This window comes from Paroedura picta, chromosome 2 (assembly GCF_049243985.1).
Source record: "Paroedura picta isolate Pp20150507F chromosome 2, Ppicta_v3.0, whole genome shotgun sequence".
In the NCBI taxonomy this organism is placed as follows: Eukaryota; Metazoa; Chordata; class Lepidosauria; order Squamata; family Gekkonidae; genus Paroedura; species Paroedura picta.
The window spans coordinates 32,733,709-32,749,740 of NC_135370.1; the positions used below are offsets into that span (position 1 = coordinate 32,733,709).

Here is a 16,032-nt window from a genome sequence, read left to right on the forward strand (position 1 = left end):
CGCTTTCCAGAGGGTGAATCCACTTTTTGGGATTTCCCTGGAAGCGCTACAACGAAGCGCTTCTAGCGGGACTGTTTCAGGAGTGTGGCAGATTGTGTACGACGTTGTGCATAACTGCATTTTAGTAGAAATTACAATTTGCCACACTCCTGCTACATTAAACTTGTGCGGAATGGACCACAGACTCCAAAGTACTTCAAAAGCAATCAGCTCCTTGTTAAATCCAACACCAACTCCAAACAACAAGCAGGGAACATAGGAAAACATGGATTTAAATGCAGTTTGGCTCGCCCGCCAAAAAACCTGATTGGCCCTTAATGGGAGCTGTTCATCTGTTCCACTATATATTTCTGGGAAGGCCTTGGAGGAGGAGCATGTCTCATGGCTTAAGTGCCACTCAGCGCTTAACACCCACTCAGGGCAGCTGTCCCGCCCCTGAGTGCCTCCTCCTCCAACCGGCTTGCCCGTCTGTCCAGTAGCCAGCCAATCACTTTCCATCCCCCACCCCTGACCTCCTTCCACTTCGCTCGGAGGCTGCAGATCCCTTCCACGTGAGAGCTGCCCCTGCTGGTGAGTTCCCTAACAGCTGCCTGCAGCCTTTCCAGGTCCGGGGGGGGGGGGAGAGGGGGAGGTCATCTGCAGAGTTCTTCTACTCCACTCCCCTAATCTAGTGCTTGTTGTATTCCTGACTGCAACAGGCTTGCCCCCCAGTTTGTCCATAAGTTCCTGATTGGCTGGGTTGGCTGCACAGAACGCCCACATACATAACATTCTTAGTATGACGAAGAGAGCTTGCCCTCAAAAGCTCACACCTTGAATCAATCTTTGTTGGTCTTAAAGGTGCTACTGGACTCTGATTTCATTGTGCTACTTCAGACCAACACGGCTACTCATTTGAATCTATTCTTCCTCTTGCCGTTCAGTTCAGTTTCCCTACTGGTTCCTAAAAGCTCTCTCCACGTTGGAGCTGAAATGTCTGTATCCTGGTTGAACCCAGTGATATAACAGAATCCAAGAGGATGTACTCCCAGGGAAGGATGGCAGCCTACATTTCCTTGCCCGAATAATGTCTCAATGCCTTCAAGGACACTGTTTGCCGCTTGCAACCAAGCAGTGAGTCAAACAGAAAGGTGCTTGAGCGTCTTCGCTTGTTAGTCCGGAGAAGTCGAAAGAAAAGACATCTGATGCTGACCGGAGTTTTCACCTTTTTAGACAAGGTGCTCTCCGTCTGATGAAACACTTCCCTCTGAAGGCGCTTCCAGCATGCAGGACAAATTCTGTTCAGGGGACCGTGTGCAATAAATGGCCGACTTTTCATAGACTGCGGTGGAGACCAGGAACGCAGTGAAGTTTACCAGCTGTAATAAGCAAACGAGAGGTTATGAAACACACCAAGGGGGAAGGGGAGAAACGTTGGAACAATGAAATGGAAGCCGGCTGACGCTTGGGAGGTTGCTGCATTCGTCTTTATTAAAAAGGACTGAAATAATATGCTTTTTTTTTTTCTAGGTCACTGATGGGAACCGTGCAATCCGTCTCCACTCGCTCAGTAGCCTGCTAGCAAACATTTTCCAGTTAATCAATCAGTCAAAATCTTTAACCGCATAAAAGTCTATTGAGGACAAGGTTTTTTTTTTATTTACAAGCCCAGCCTGCTCAGGAAGGCTCGAAAACAACAATCGACATTACGACTCACAGCTATGCAGAGAAACGGCTTTGTATATTGCTAGAAAGCTCTGAAACGCATCCCAAGGCATATATCATCCGTTACATGGAATACCATGGGCATCAAGTGAGACAATGAAGCCAGGAGAGGTCAACGCAGCAACAGATACCTTGTGAAGAATCACAACCAGCTCTGGCCAGTGACTAATATATATATAATAAATTAAACAAATAAACAAACAAATAAATGGCGTGGGGAAGAGAAAGCGAAGACGTAGGTGATGTCATGCATCGCCTAAAATAGGCCAACTCAGAAATTTAGGCAAAAAGATTCAATAGTTTATTTCAGGAAAGAACATTAATTGCTTGAAAGTTCAATCTTCGTCAAGGGAAAGAAAAAGAGGTCATGTAATCCATTCTTTTGTGTGTGTTGGAATGAATGCGTTCACGATAAAAACACAAGCACACATGCATCTCTTGGATGAATGTTATCCAAACCTGTCTCGTGTATATATAAGACAAGGTACATCCAGCACAGTTTGTTCACCTTAACTTAGGCCTTCTCTAGCCTAGCTTGCTGTGCTAGTGGCCAGCCTACCGCAGGGGGTCCTGGAACCTGAGAAGAACTCTTTAAAAGGCTGTGGCCAAAAAGCGGTTGAGAATGGATGCCAAACTGTGGCTCTCCAGATATCTATGGACTGCAACTCCCATGAGCCCCTGCCAGCATATGCTGGTGAAAGGTACATCTCAATATGCATGTATACTGGCAGGGGCTCATGAGAATTGTAGTCCATGGACATCTGGAGAGCCACAGTTTGGCTACCCTTTTAATTAATGTCAATATGTAACTGGGCTCAAATGCCAGAAGCATCTAAATCAGCCGTTCTCAACCCCCCTAATGCCACTACCCCTACAAGCAGGGGTGGCAGCGGCACAAGCACATATGTGGGCCCACACGCAGTGGCCCCTTGCTGCAGCGTTTGCCGTCATGTTGGCCTCCTCCGTGCGGCCCTGGTGATCTCCACGGCTTCCATGAACTTCGAGGCAGTGCGGAGGAGGCCAGAGCCATGCCACTGCCGCCGCTGCACAATCCCTCAAGGGGTTGCAGCCCCCGTGTTGAGAGCCACTGATCCAAATGCTTCGCAGAAGTGAAGGTGTAGTTAACAGGTGGATGTATTGGTTGAGGGCTAACATTCATGTGTAAGGCCCATAATGCACGGAGTGGAAAGTCTGCATTCGGGGTGGAATGGTGGCGGCTAAAATCACCAATTATGCACGCTGCAGGCGGCAACCGGGTGCAGAGTCAACGTATGCCGCCAAAAAAGCCACATTAGCGAGATGCGGAAGAAAGTGGAGCTTCCTGGGACCAGGGCGAAACCAGAAGCGACTCTGGAGTATCTGCGTGCATAATCGGATACTCTGGGTTTTGCCGCCGTTGTGTTCCGTCCCGTGCATAATCGGTTTGCTTCGCTTCTTCCTCCTCCTCGTTCTCCATGCCACCGTTTCTGCGGCCGTGCATAATAGGCCTAAGAAGAACTTGTAAGTGCGACTTTTAGATAGGCTTTGTTACGATAAAAATTTGAAAGAATGAACTAATACTTTTGGGTATTTTAAGAAGGTATACAAGTATCGATAACGTTGTATGGTGTTTAGAGTTATAGGATAATGAGTTGATTAGAAAATTAGCCAAGAATGTTTGCCCGTTTTCAAGTGGGGCAGCTAGGAAATTTTCTTTAAAAACTGTAAATATGGGAAGCTTCTTCTTCGGAGAGCCTCCTTGCTTGCGACTTGCTTATCTTTGGGTAAGATAGTTTAATGGGCTCATGGAATCCTTCCTCCTTTAACTACCTACATAGCAATCATGGATTAATTTTCTGTTCAATATGCGAGCAGTTATGGTGTAATAAAAGGATGCAATGGAGGCAAAGAGTCTCTTGATGGTATTACTTGTGTTCTGTACCCATCAGGAGCCAAAAAAAAAAAGTCATTGAGATGTACCTCTGGCCAGGAATTAAACAATCTGAATGTTAGATCAGGAAAGCTAACTACACATTAGGGGCTTCTTAAGTGCATGCTTGTATCTGAATTAAGCCTGCCTAGAGTCATGCAGAATACCCATTCCTATGAAAGGAGCCACGTCCACATGGAGGTGTGCAAATACACTCCACCACAGTAGCCACAGCAAGTAGTGTGGGAACAGGGGAGCATAGCAGCCACACGCCTCCGTTCCTGAGTTATTTGTGGCTATTGCTTATGTCCTCACCCCTGCTCTTTGCCCCCTGTGCCATCATGTCTGCACAGTGGCGCGGACGCAATGACAATTTGGCCAAGATGGCAGCAGCCAGGAAATCTCCCTTCCCCATCTGTTTCCCTTTTACTGCTGAGCCCTTCTATAAAGCTACAAAATCATAAAGCTGGAAAAGAGGGAACGCTTGAAAGGGCTGAAGGGGAGTTGGGAGGTGAAGAGCTTAATTCTGTCACGTTGAAGGTAGAAATTAACTCTATCCCTCCTCCCTGTGGTGGCTACAGGGAAGCATCCAGATGGTCAAGTTGGTCCAGAATGTGGCTACACAGATCCTCATAGACAGGGGTAGCCAAACTGCTGGCAGGAGCTCATGGGAATTGTAGTCCATGAACACCTGCAGGACCACAGGTTGACTACCCCTGCTCATAGGGACCCAGTGGAGAGCACACATTCAACCAGTGCTCTCACAGCTGCACTCACTCCAGATTGGAGACTGGATCACGTTCAAGTTGTTGGTTCTCACCTTTAAAGCCTAAATGGTCTGGAACCTTCGTATCTCCAAAACCACCTCCTCTATGATATCCCCCCACCCCGCAAGAAACTTAAGATCTAGTGAGCAAGACTTACCCTAGATCCCCAGTCCCAAAGAAGTTCAACTGGCCCAGGTCACCGGAGTAACATGCTTGATGTTTACGCACTTATGCCAGGCAAAACTACTAGTACCTTACCTGTCCTCAGATTGCTTAGCCACAGTCATCTATGTCAGTGGTCCCCAACCTTTTTATCACCGGGGACCACTCAATGCTTGACAATTTTACTGAGGCCCACTGCGCTAACGCTCTCTGACTCTGATCGCTATGGTAATGTTTAAACATCCCTTCAAAATAAGATACAGACACGCCACAACAATGAACTTAAGGAACATTTTATTTTCATGGAAATTTTAACTCATGACAATGACAAATCAATGGGAACCCTGAGCTTGTTTCTCTGCAACGAGATAGTCCCATCTGGGAGTGATGGGAGACAATGACACCCGAAGTGTGTTGTAAAGGGCTGGGGGGGGGATGAAGTAAAGGGCCGGGGGGGGGGGAGAAGGCGTCCTTCGCGGCCCACCTCCAATTAGTCGACGGACCACATGTGGTCCGCTGCCCACAGGTTGGGGATCGCTAATCTATGCAACAGTCACCTCCTGACTAGACTTCTGTAACTTGCTCTACATGAGCCTACCCTTGGCCTTGACCTAGAAATTGCAGCTGGTAAAAAATGCGGCAGCTGCGTTGGTTGCCAGTTGTGGCCCGGATCAATTTCAAGGTTTTAGTGTTAATCTTTAAAGTCATTTGTGCTTTGGGCCCCACATACCTGTGGGGCTGCCTGTCTACTTATGCCCCCCACAGGGCTTTACGCTCAGCGGTAATGAATTTATTGGAGGTCCCTGGCCCAAGAAAGGTTCGCCTGGCCCCTACCTAGTCCTGGCCCCTACCTAGTGGAATGAGTTTCTGGGAGTGCTGAGGGCCCTGTTAGAGCTTTCATGGTTCCACAGAGCTCTTCTGCCAGGCTTTTGGTTGAGGCCAGGGCAAGGAAGATCAGGGGCCCTTCACATAGGCCATCAGCTCCTCCTAGGAAGATCTCCCCTGATTTGTGAGCTGGGAAGGGGCAGGGAGTTTCGCTGTTGAGGGGGTTAATTGGGGATTTTAATATTGTTTTTATGGGTTTTTATTGTTGGGGAGTGGTGGTATAAAAATAAATCTGTTCCTAGGTTGTTTTGCTACTGGTGCAGCTGGAGTCTGGCTCTGCCAAGAGAACTGGTGCTGTCCTTCATAGTGCTATCTCTATCAAATTGGATATTATATCTTAGATCAAAAGGTGTCGACTGCCTGTTGGCAGATATGTTCTGACCTTCTTTTGTAGATAAAAGCCTGTTCTCTGTGGGAAAATGTGCATTTGCTTGTAGCAGGATGGATTGCCTGTATCGGGGGTGGCCATACTGTGGCTCTCCAGATGTCCATGGACATCTAGCATGGTGCTGTCAGGGGCTCATGGTAACTGTAGTCCACAAACATCTGGAGAACCACCTATATGAATCTCAGGCATTACTTAGTAACTTGTTCTTAGCAAAGTTTTTCCTTTTCCGATGTGTCCTGATATGCCCACTTTGAATGAAACAAAACAGCTCTCTGAACTCTTCTCTATAAAAAATGTCTCAGCTAGATTTGCATTCTGTGGAAGCTTATTCCAGGTTTGTGACACCTAACACTTTGCTCTGGAAAAAATAAAGTTTTATATTTTCTCCACAATAAAGGGGGCGGCGGGGATCATGAGCTAGACAAATCATGCACAGATTGGCCATGATGTTATTTGGATTCTCCTTTTTACTGCTGTCCATGGAGGTGGGGAAGACACCCCGCTGCGTGGAAGCAAAGCCATGGTTTCATTAGGGGATCTGCCGTTCTAGTTGAGATGTACCAGTTGCAGTTGTTTTCTGATAAAGTATATAGTGGAGTGGAGGCTGAAGTATCTTGATAAATGTGGGCTAGCCACCTTCTAATTTACCGTGCTGACCTAAGCAAACCGATGTCCTTCTAAATCCATTGAAGTTAATCATCTTAGAAGGGCATAATAATCCTGTTTAGGAATGCAGTGTTAATATCCCAATGTAGCAATTATACACCGGTGGTCCCCTTTTTGTAATTACCAATGAACGGTTTATGTTCCTACCCTCCCTCCATCTTTGCCTAGATGCAAATTGTAATGCAAGGTTGCATACCCCCCCCCCACCTGCACTCTCTCTCTCTCTCTCTCTCTCTCTCTCTCTCTCACCAAGAAGGAAGGGCACTGAAAGATCTTGGATGTTTGAGATAGGATGAGAAAGAACGGCTCAGCTCAAGAAGCAACAAGGACAGATTCCAGGGATGTAAATTCCCATTTGTGTGATCTTTGGAAGAGCAGGTTTCCTAATGTAATGTAAGTGAAATCGGTACCTCGAGGGAAAGATCCGAGTGGGGCGGTGGCGGTGGTGCTTACTTAGCTACCATTTCAGCAAAGAGTACCTTCCCTGCTACACTTCCATGAACTGGAAAATTGCAACTTACAATGTTACCGAAGGGAGGAGCGCTCTGCTGTGCGTCTGTCGCACCAATATTACACTGCTCCATCTGAGCGGGCTGTTTGCATGAACAGTTTGTGTGCGTAGGCGGGGGGGGGTTAAAGGGGCTGGTTTATGATAGCTGGAGCCAACTCTGAGACAGATTAAGTGCTTTGTAGATTGCATTTGAAGCCTTTTTTCTAAAATCGTGGCAGGCATGCTCTCAATGTGATGTCAGTCCTCTGTGGTTGGGTTGCCAAGATTTGTCTGATAAGAAGCCACAGTTCTTTTCACAATGCAGGCAGGCTTCCTTCTTAAACGAGACATTTATTGCAAGGCAGCAATGAGAAAGTATACAAATCATTTGCTTGAAAGGACAAGAGACCCTCGGGGTACCCTGGGTATTGGGTTTTTTGGAGGAAAATCATGCAGCGCTATATGTCATTTGATGCAGTGGCTGCCCCATGCTCACTGGATGGCCCATTCGCCTTGGCCAAGGAAGCTGTTTTGGAAAGGGAGACACTTGAAGAAAGGAAACAAGAAGTTGTCTCTATCTCTTTAGCCGGAAGTGGATGAGAAACAGCTTCATTTTCTTCCTTCCTGTTTAGAAATTGTATATGACGCTAGAGCAGTAATGGACAGTAATGAGAATTAAATGGAAATTAGAATTTTGTTTTTCCCCAGTTTCAAATTTCCTTTATTTCCGTATATTTCATAATACATTAAATTCTATATAAGATAAACAAACAAAAATCCAGTATAAATTTCTATAACAAATTCCTGTTATATAGAGCAGTGGTCCCCAACCATTTTATCACCGGGGACCGGTCAATGCTTGACAATTTTACTGAGGCCCGGGGGGTGGGGGGGTAGTCTTTTGCAGAGGGACGTCGCCGTCTGAGGCCCTGCTTCACTTGCTTTCCCATCGGTGCCCCAGACTTCCCGTCGCCCGCTGTGCAGTGCCATGCTGAGGGGGATGCTGGAGAGCACCATAGGTGAGCCGGCAGCAGAGTGGCAGGGCATTCCCAAGGCATTCCCAAGGCAGCAGTGCCGAGGAGGAGTAGCATCGGATCGGTGCCGACTGACTCACGGACCAGTACCGGTCCCCGGACCGGGGGTTGGGGACCACTGATATAGAGTATGAATGCAGAATAGAAAAGGGGGAATTTATATAATATCGAAAACCTAGGTATGACCTCCGCCTCCTCTAAGTCTTCAGTGTTTGATCTTTATTAAATATTAGTAGTGCTTTGATTGCAAAGAAAGAATAACAGCTTCATAAATCTATGTAAAACATTGGGGTGGGGAGAATAGAATACAATATTCTTTCAAATCAGTCTTTGCTAACTCATAATCTGCAGTCTAAAAGCTGCTGAAACCGTTCCAGACATAGTTAGTTCCATATACTTTAATAATGGACTCCAACCAGGTTGGAAATTTGAATGGGTAGTAATAATCATAGTATTTTATTTATAGCCCACCCATCCCCAAGGGCTCAGGGTGGGTAACAAAATTTTTAAAACAAAATAATTCAGTAAAGCATTATGGGTTTTTGTTGGGACTCTTGCGCTTGGCTTGCATCCCTCCAGAAAATTAGAGCTGCAGACTCAGAGCATTTTGAAAGTATGCAGTTATTAGTTGCCTTTCTGGATGAGGCACAGATCCAGACTGATAGCGCTTTGAGGTTTAAAAAGGAGTAATCTTTAATGGAAAGATTATTTATAAATATATATTATACTAGTAGTAAAACCCATTGCATATTGTAATACAACAGGTGCTAGCTCATGGTTTGGTGTGGGTTTTGTGCCTCACTTGGAAGCTGGCAACCCTAAGAGGAGGTCTCTCTGTGCATGACAATCCTGATCCAAATCAGGTTTATGCACACCTAGGTAGTGTGGCATTCCAGAACATGAACCTACACCTATCTGACAATCTTACCTCCTCTCTGAAATGTGTTCCTGACCCGAAATAGGCCAGGGGCATTATGAGGCTGGTTGGGTGGCTGTGAAAGCATTATACCCTTTTGAGGACTCACTTTCACACCTCAAGGAATTTTTCCAATCCAGGGATAGCCAACCTCCAGGTGGGGCCTGGAGATCCCCTGGAGTTCTTGCTTATCTCCACACTATAAAAATCAGCTCTTCAGGCAGAAAGGGCTGCTTTGGAGGATGGACTCTGAGGCATGATGCCTGTTTGAAGCCTCGCTTCCAAACTTCACTCTCACTGGGCTTAGCTAACATAGTCTGTTGCTTGGCTGGTGATGTCTGCCCTTCTGAAGCCTGAGGCCTACTGCTGGCAACTACAGTCTCTGTTGTTGTCTGAAAGACCAAGTTGTTGCCTAATAAAAAAGTTCCCCCCAAAGTCTTACTGTCTACTTTCCTGTAAAGCTTGAAATCCTGTAAAACTTGAAATTCTGGACCACCTATGCCTTTGATTTCATAGGATCTTCCTGGCAAATACTGATTTTTATTTATCAGTCCAGGTTTGAGCAAAGTCACTTCAGCCCCTATGTCTCTCCAGCCAGTTACTTGTTCCCCATTTACAGTTACAGGGTCTAAATAGTCCTTATTTAGATCTTCCTGCACTTTCCAGACTCACAGGACCCTTGTACCACTCCATCCCAACCTCAGCCTGCAAGCCTCTACCATCGTCTTTATTATCCAGTTGGTCTATCAGTCTGTTTGCTCCAAAAATACAAACTATTGCTGCTCATCTCTAGACTATTTTGATCAGCTCTACAGGCAAAAAAATCTGCCTCTGCAGGAGGCTAGGACTCTGAGGCATTGTACCGTTATGAGGCCCCACCTCCAAACCTCAAGGAATATTTCCAACCCAGGGGTAGCCAACCTCCAGGTGGGGCCTGGAGATCTTCTATAATTACAGCTCATCTCCAGACTATAAATATCAGCTCTCCAGGCAGAAATGTCTACTTTGGAGGATGGACAGGCTGTTGTGCAAAAGAAACATTTGAGCCTCCCACACAGGTTGTTGTGGAGATGAAACACTTGAGGCCCTACACACAGGGTTATTGTGCAGGTGAAACAGGAGGTAAAATAACCCCTGCAACAGCATCCAGTTTTATCTGCACAACAATCCTGCATGGTAGGCCTCAGAGGTTCAGAGAGTGGAGAAGAGACGTGCATGGCTTGTCTCCAGCAGTGAGGCCAGCCACAGCAGTATAGTGTGAGGGGGCTTGTCTGTGGCCTCCCTGTTAGCCAATGGTTAGGCAGAAGGGGAAAGCTTTCCCCCCTCAAAAGGAATGCCCATGCATGCCCTCAGACTCCCCTGCATTGCTCTTGGAAACGCCTCCCTCCCCTAAGTCAGGGGCTGTTAGAGGCTCCCTTCACAGCAGGCCTGAAGGGAGGGGGGGCGCAGAATCCTGAGCAAGAGCAGCAATTGGCCCTGAGTGGGGGAGATTCCACCAACAGGAAGCTTCAGAACCTTCAGCATTTTGTCAGGGTGTATGGTCACGATTTTATGTATAGAGATTTGTCTGCTTCAATCTCTTTACTGAAGCAGAATACAAAAACAGTGTTGTGAAACATCTAAAAAACAGGAACAAAACCAAATTTGCCCGAATCCCTCTCCAACGATGAGATGTTTTCTTGCATCGCTACACTGGTAATCGAGATAGACTTAACTGCCTTCAATGAAGCATCAGCAATGACCCAATTAATCTTTAAACTATGTGCAAAATAGATGTTATAGACACGTGATTATAATGATAAAAGTAGGAGACATTAAAAGGTCATAAACCATAGTTATAAGCATCCTATTGAAAGGCTGGACTCCGTCGTGATCTAGTGCAATTGATTAACTATTTTTCACACCATCTATAAACCATTAATCAGTCTTTTATAAACTATTTATTAGAAGTGTCTCTGTGCAAGATCTCCAAAGGACACAACCCTACAGTGCTGCTAGCAGCACTCATAACAGGGAAGCAGTTCTGATACTGGGGCCGGCATTGGACTCAGATGCCTCTTTAGAGGTTGTCCCATTATAGCACCACCCCTCTACATTGTATTCATAGAAATCATAGAACGATAGAATTGGAAGGGGCCACGCAGGTCATCTAGTCCAACCCTCTACTCCAGTGGTCTCCAACCCCCGGTCCGGGGACCGGTACCGGTCCGCAGATCAGTCGGTACTGGGCCGCAGCTCCTACTTGTCCGCTCCGGCTGCTGCCTCGGGGGCTGCCCTGCCACTCTACCGCCGGCTCACCTTTGGTGCTCTCCAGCGGCCGCCATGGCTGGGGCTCCCCCTCGGCGTAGCACTGTGCAGTTGCTGCTGGCAGCGCCCCCCAGTGAGCAGCAGGAAATCAGGTGCACTGGCTGGAAAGCAAGTGGAGCAGGGGCCCAGGAGGCAGCGACATCCCTCGGCAAAAGACTACCCCCCGGGCCTCAGTAAAATTGTCAAGCGTTGACCGGTCCCCGGTGATAAAAAGGTTGGGGACCACTGCTCTACTCAATGCAGGATTAGCCTAAAGCATCCAGGATAAGTATCTGTCCATCCACTGCTTGAAGACAGCCAGTGAGGTGGAACGTACCACCTCCTTAGGCAGCACATTCCACTGCTGATCTATTCTGACTGTGTGTGTGTGTGGGGGGGATCCTGTTATCTAGACACTATTGTTCTACATATAGTTTAAACCCATTAGTGCTGGTCCTATCCTCTGCTGCCAACAGGAACTCCTCCCTGCCCTCCTCTAAGTGACCTTTCAAATACTTAAAAGAGAGCAATCATGTCCCTTCTCAACCTCCTTTTCTCCAGGCCTTTCCTCATAGGGCTTGGTCCCCAGGCCATGGATCACCACCATGGAAAAAGGGGAGGGGGTTGTCTGGTCTTCCCTGGGCAGTGGTGCCAGAGGGTGCTCTCCTTATACACTCCATGCCACCCTGGCTTCTCCTTCATCTCCTTCCCAATTGTTGTGCCCACCCTCCCACTGACTCCCCTCCAACTCTGCCCACCCCCTTCCCCACTTTTCTGGCCTACCATCCATTCCCGCCTGCTGCTGCTCTGCCCTCATCTTCTGCTTTCTTGCCCAACCATCTGCTTTCTTGCCCAACCAGGTCAATGGCTCCCATAGTCCCTCCCCCAGTCACCTGCAGTGCTACCATCTCAGACTTTCTTGGCAGACCCATAGAGGCACTTGTGGAGACAAATCTCAATCTTTGGGTGATTTTAGCTCCCCTCTATTTTTTAAGTTTTTTATCTTTTCCATTTTTTACACAAACTGAGTTTGCTGTGGAGGCAATCTCCCGTTGGTCTACAGAACCCCAGTCCACAGATTTTAGTATCTACAGATGGGGGCATGTTGACTATGGGATGTATTGATATTTTAAAATGCAATAACTGGTTTAAATTGTGTGAAATTAAAAAATATATAGTCACAATAAGTTAATCTACTTCAGACGATCACTCTTCCAACCCTTTTCCAGTAACATACTTATACACAAACATTACCATATCAAAGAAGACAAGAAAAACAGAATTAATCCTTACAAAAGATAACAGAGAAGCTGGGATGACCAACAGCCTCCAAAAAAGATAATTGCAGCTTTATCAGCCTGTTCTCAAGTAAGTGCTGTCACTGCCTGAATCTTGTGATAAATTGTGTTGATCATATAGGTTACTGAACCCCTATCAGTATCAGAGAGAAGACATTATGTTTTGACAGTGGTCTGGCACCACTGTTGTCAGCCTATGCTAGAGCCAGACTCTACTGCTTTTACTGGCTCATTGAAAGCCTGTTAATAGATTTAAACCAAGCAGACCAAATTCTTATGGATTTAGAGCCCCTCAACGAAATTTCTGGATAAGAAAGGTTTTCTGTTGTTTTGTTGTCTTCTTCCTTTACACGGACGATTATTTTAAATATCTGAAAGTAGAAAACCCCAGTGTGTCAACAAACTGGGAGTTCCTTCTGGCCCATAAACTGGAATTCTATATCAGGATTAAATCACGGTTCAGACGTTTGGTTTGCAGTAAGGTGACAGAATGCAATTTATTGATGTTTAGGAAGGGGCCTCATCTGCATACCTAGGAGGAACTAGGAGGAGGAAGCATGCATGTACAACTGTAACTCAGACCAGAGGCCAACAGAAGGCTTGGCAGAGCCTCTCTAGCAGGCATGGATCTTGTTCACAGGATCGTAGCTAATTAATGTCTCATAGGCAGCAGCAGATGTTTTGGACTGTTTCAGTTTTCGGTACTGAGGATGGCACTCGGGAGCTTTTCTTCCTCTCATTTTTTAATCCTAATATAACTTCTTTGGAAGATCATCGACAAGGCTGTTGAACTTGGCCCTTGACTAGATTCATTAAAAAAAAAAAAGAAACGAGTTTGGGATTCAACACAAATATATCCTGCAAGAGAGACACATTTCCACCAATTGACATCATACCAGTTCATTTGCAGAGAATAAGTGTTGATTGATTTCAGAAGGACGACTCCACAGTCCAGGGCTCTTCTTTAAACCACTGGATTCTGGCTACCTGTTTGGGAGATACAATGGAAACATTCCGGCTTGGCCCATTCTCAAAGCAGTTGGGAGCAAGGTCTTTCATCCTTATCCCCTCACCCCCCACTACTAATTACGGAGCAGCAGGAGTACAAAGCAGACTTAGCAAATCATTCTTTCCATTAGGGAGGTGTTGGGATCAATGCCACTGAGCGTCTCCCCGCCTCTTTATGCAGCTGTTTTCCCCTTGGGAGGTGGCCATTACAGTCCTGGCTGCAACATGGGGCTTCTGTTCTCTTTCCACAAGCACTTGGAAGAAAAACAAAATCGGGTAATGAAAAACACACACGGGAAATGCTTTATTATTTCATCAACCTCACCTACAGAGATCTGGCAGCCCTCTGTGGTTAGGAAGAACTTCTCTCCTCCCCCCCCCCCCCGCTTTCGTTCTCTTCCAGAATATGGTGACTGCTTTGTCATTTCCTGTCAGAACGTTTCCTTTTATTTTCTTCAAACTCCATCCCCTGCTCTCGGCCTCGGGGCCAGCTGTGTGTCTCGACAGCCAAGGGATATCTGTTCAGCAGCGTAGGAAAGCTGGGCGCACTCGGACACCGACACCAAGTACCTCAGATGGTCGCCCTCCAACCTGTCCCTGGATGCGTAAACAGAAAATGTGCAACAGACCAAGGTTTTTAGGCTTCATTCCTAGTACTGTTGAATCGAGAGCTGACATTTTTATTGAAAACATTGTTCCAGACTATGAGTAGTGTAGGATTGATGATGATGATTGGATAGGATTGGATGATGACGACTTAAATCAGCCTGTCATGCTGATTTTTTTGGTGCCCAAGACAGCGAATCCAAGAAAGCGAATTGGTAGTATCAAATCGTACCAGACAGTAGCCTGGGCCCAATGCACCATCCAGCTCCTTATGGCCTTCTGAAAGCTCTTTGCTCTGCAAATTCCAACAGGTTGGTGATCACTGAATCACGTGAAGTACGTCTGGCCTCAGCCAGGGCCTTTTTGGTCCTGGCCCCCACCTGGTGGAATGGGCTCCCAGAAGAGCTAAGGGCCCTGTTGGAGCTATCGCAGTTCTTAGGGCCTGCAAGATAGAGCTCTTTGGCCAGGTGTTTGGATGAGGCCAGGAGAGGAAGATCTGTTGGGCTCCTCTTCCAAGCATCAGCCCTGAGGCATTGGGCTGGGACGGGTCTGTTAAGCTGACTTGCGATTTAGAGGGATTAGTTTTGGTAATTGTATTATTACTACTTTATGGTGCTTTTATGGTTTTCTTTTGTTGTAAACCACTGGCTGAGGGTGGCGGTCAATAAATCTAACAAATAAATGAATAATGCCAGCATCCCAAACCACAGTCACTGGCAAACCACAGCCCTGCCATGGGCAGCTTTAAGAGAGGACCAGGACAGCTGCCTGCAGCCTTTCCAGAGGTCCCGAGGGAGGAGGGAGTGGCCACAGAGTTCTTCCACCCCATCCCAATCTAGCACCCGTTGTATTCCTGAATGCAACAGGCTTGGCCCCTAGTAACATAATATTTATTATATCTTAATATTTATTTACGATATTCCAGCTCTTAACATTAAAAATTCTTTGGTTCTGTGGTTATTAGCTATATATTTCTACTGCACGTACGTATTGTCCTGGCCCACCCCAGCAAAAAAAAAATATTGGCTGATATCCCCTCCACTCCCTAGAGTTGGGGTAGACTAGTATTGTCTTCTGAAAAACAGAGGAGAAACGACGTTATTGTGCAAGGTCATGACTCAGTGTTACCCAACAAATCGTGCATTATAAATTCCCAGTGGATTTAACACTATCAGTCTAGTCCTAAAGAGAGTTACACCTTTAAAGTATACTGAAGTTTGAATTGAGTTCCTAATTGGTCAGCATGACCTATCCTGTACTGATGTTAATTAGCTCTGCTTATCTGGTCTCACACTGCACCTTCCTTGATTAGATCTGGTTCTGTTCTACTCTGCCCATCCATCTTGAGTTGGGAGTGGCCCTCAATGGATTGGATTATCTTGAATTGTTTAAGGGAGTTGTCAAGGGAGCAACCGCGAGCCGCGGCAAGGGAGGCATGGCGGGAGGCACGGCATGCCGGTGGCCTGATGCATCGGAGGTGCTTCGCTGCGCGCAGCTCGTGGTAGCTCCCTTGCCGGCAGGCGGCCAATCGGAGGGCCCAATCGGCAGGCACTTCGCCCCTCCGATTGTCAGTCCGGAGGAAGGGGCCAATAGGCACCCTTCCTCATCACGGACAGAGCCCGCCCTAACTCCTCCCCCCAGCTCTTAGCACATTATTTAGTCCGCGACGCCGTGGATGCCGCGGGCGGTGTTAAGATATATCACCTACTTGTGGCGCAGAGAGCCTCTTGTGGCGCAGAGTGGTAAGCAGCAGAAATGCTGTCTGAAGCGATGTCCATGAGGTTGGGAGTTTGATCCCAGCAGCCGACTCAAGGTTGACTCAGCCTTCCATCCTTCCGAGGTCGGTAAATGAGTACCCAGCTTGCTGGGGGGTAAAACGGTAATGACTGGGGAAGGCACTGGCAATCCACCCC

The 16,032-nt window shown here is 46.9% G+C and overlaps 1 long non-coding RNA gene across 1 annotated transcript in view; it reads right to left on the minus strand.

Annotated features, from left to right (window-relative positions):
- Window positions 1-1,231: 1,231 nt before the first annotated feature.
- The window catches only part of LOC143829174 (uncharacterized), a 69,647-nt gene continuing 54,846 nt past the window's right edge, over window positions 1,232-16,032 (minus strand). The window contains exons 2-3 of the long non-coding RNA XR_013228019.1: window positions 13,402-13,492; window positions 1,232-1,358 (exon numbers count right to left, since the gene is read on the minus strand). This is a non-coding gene — a long non-coding RNA (uncharacterized LOC143829174). The remainder of the gene's footprint in view (window positions 1,359-13,401; window positions 13,493-16,032) is intronic.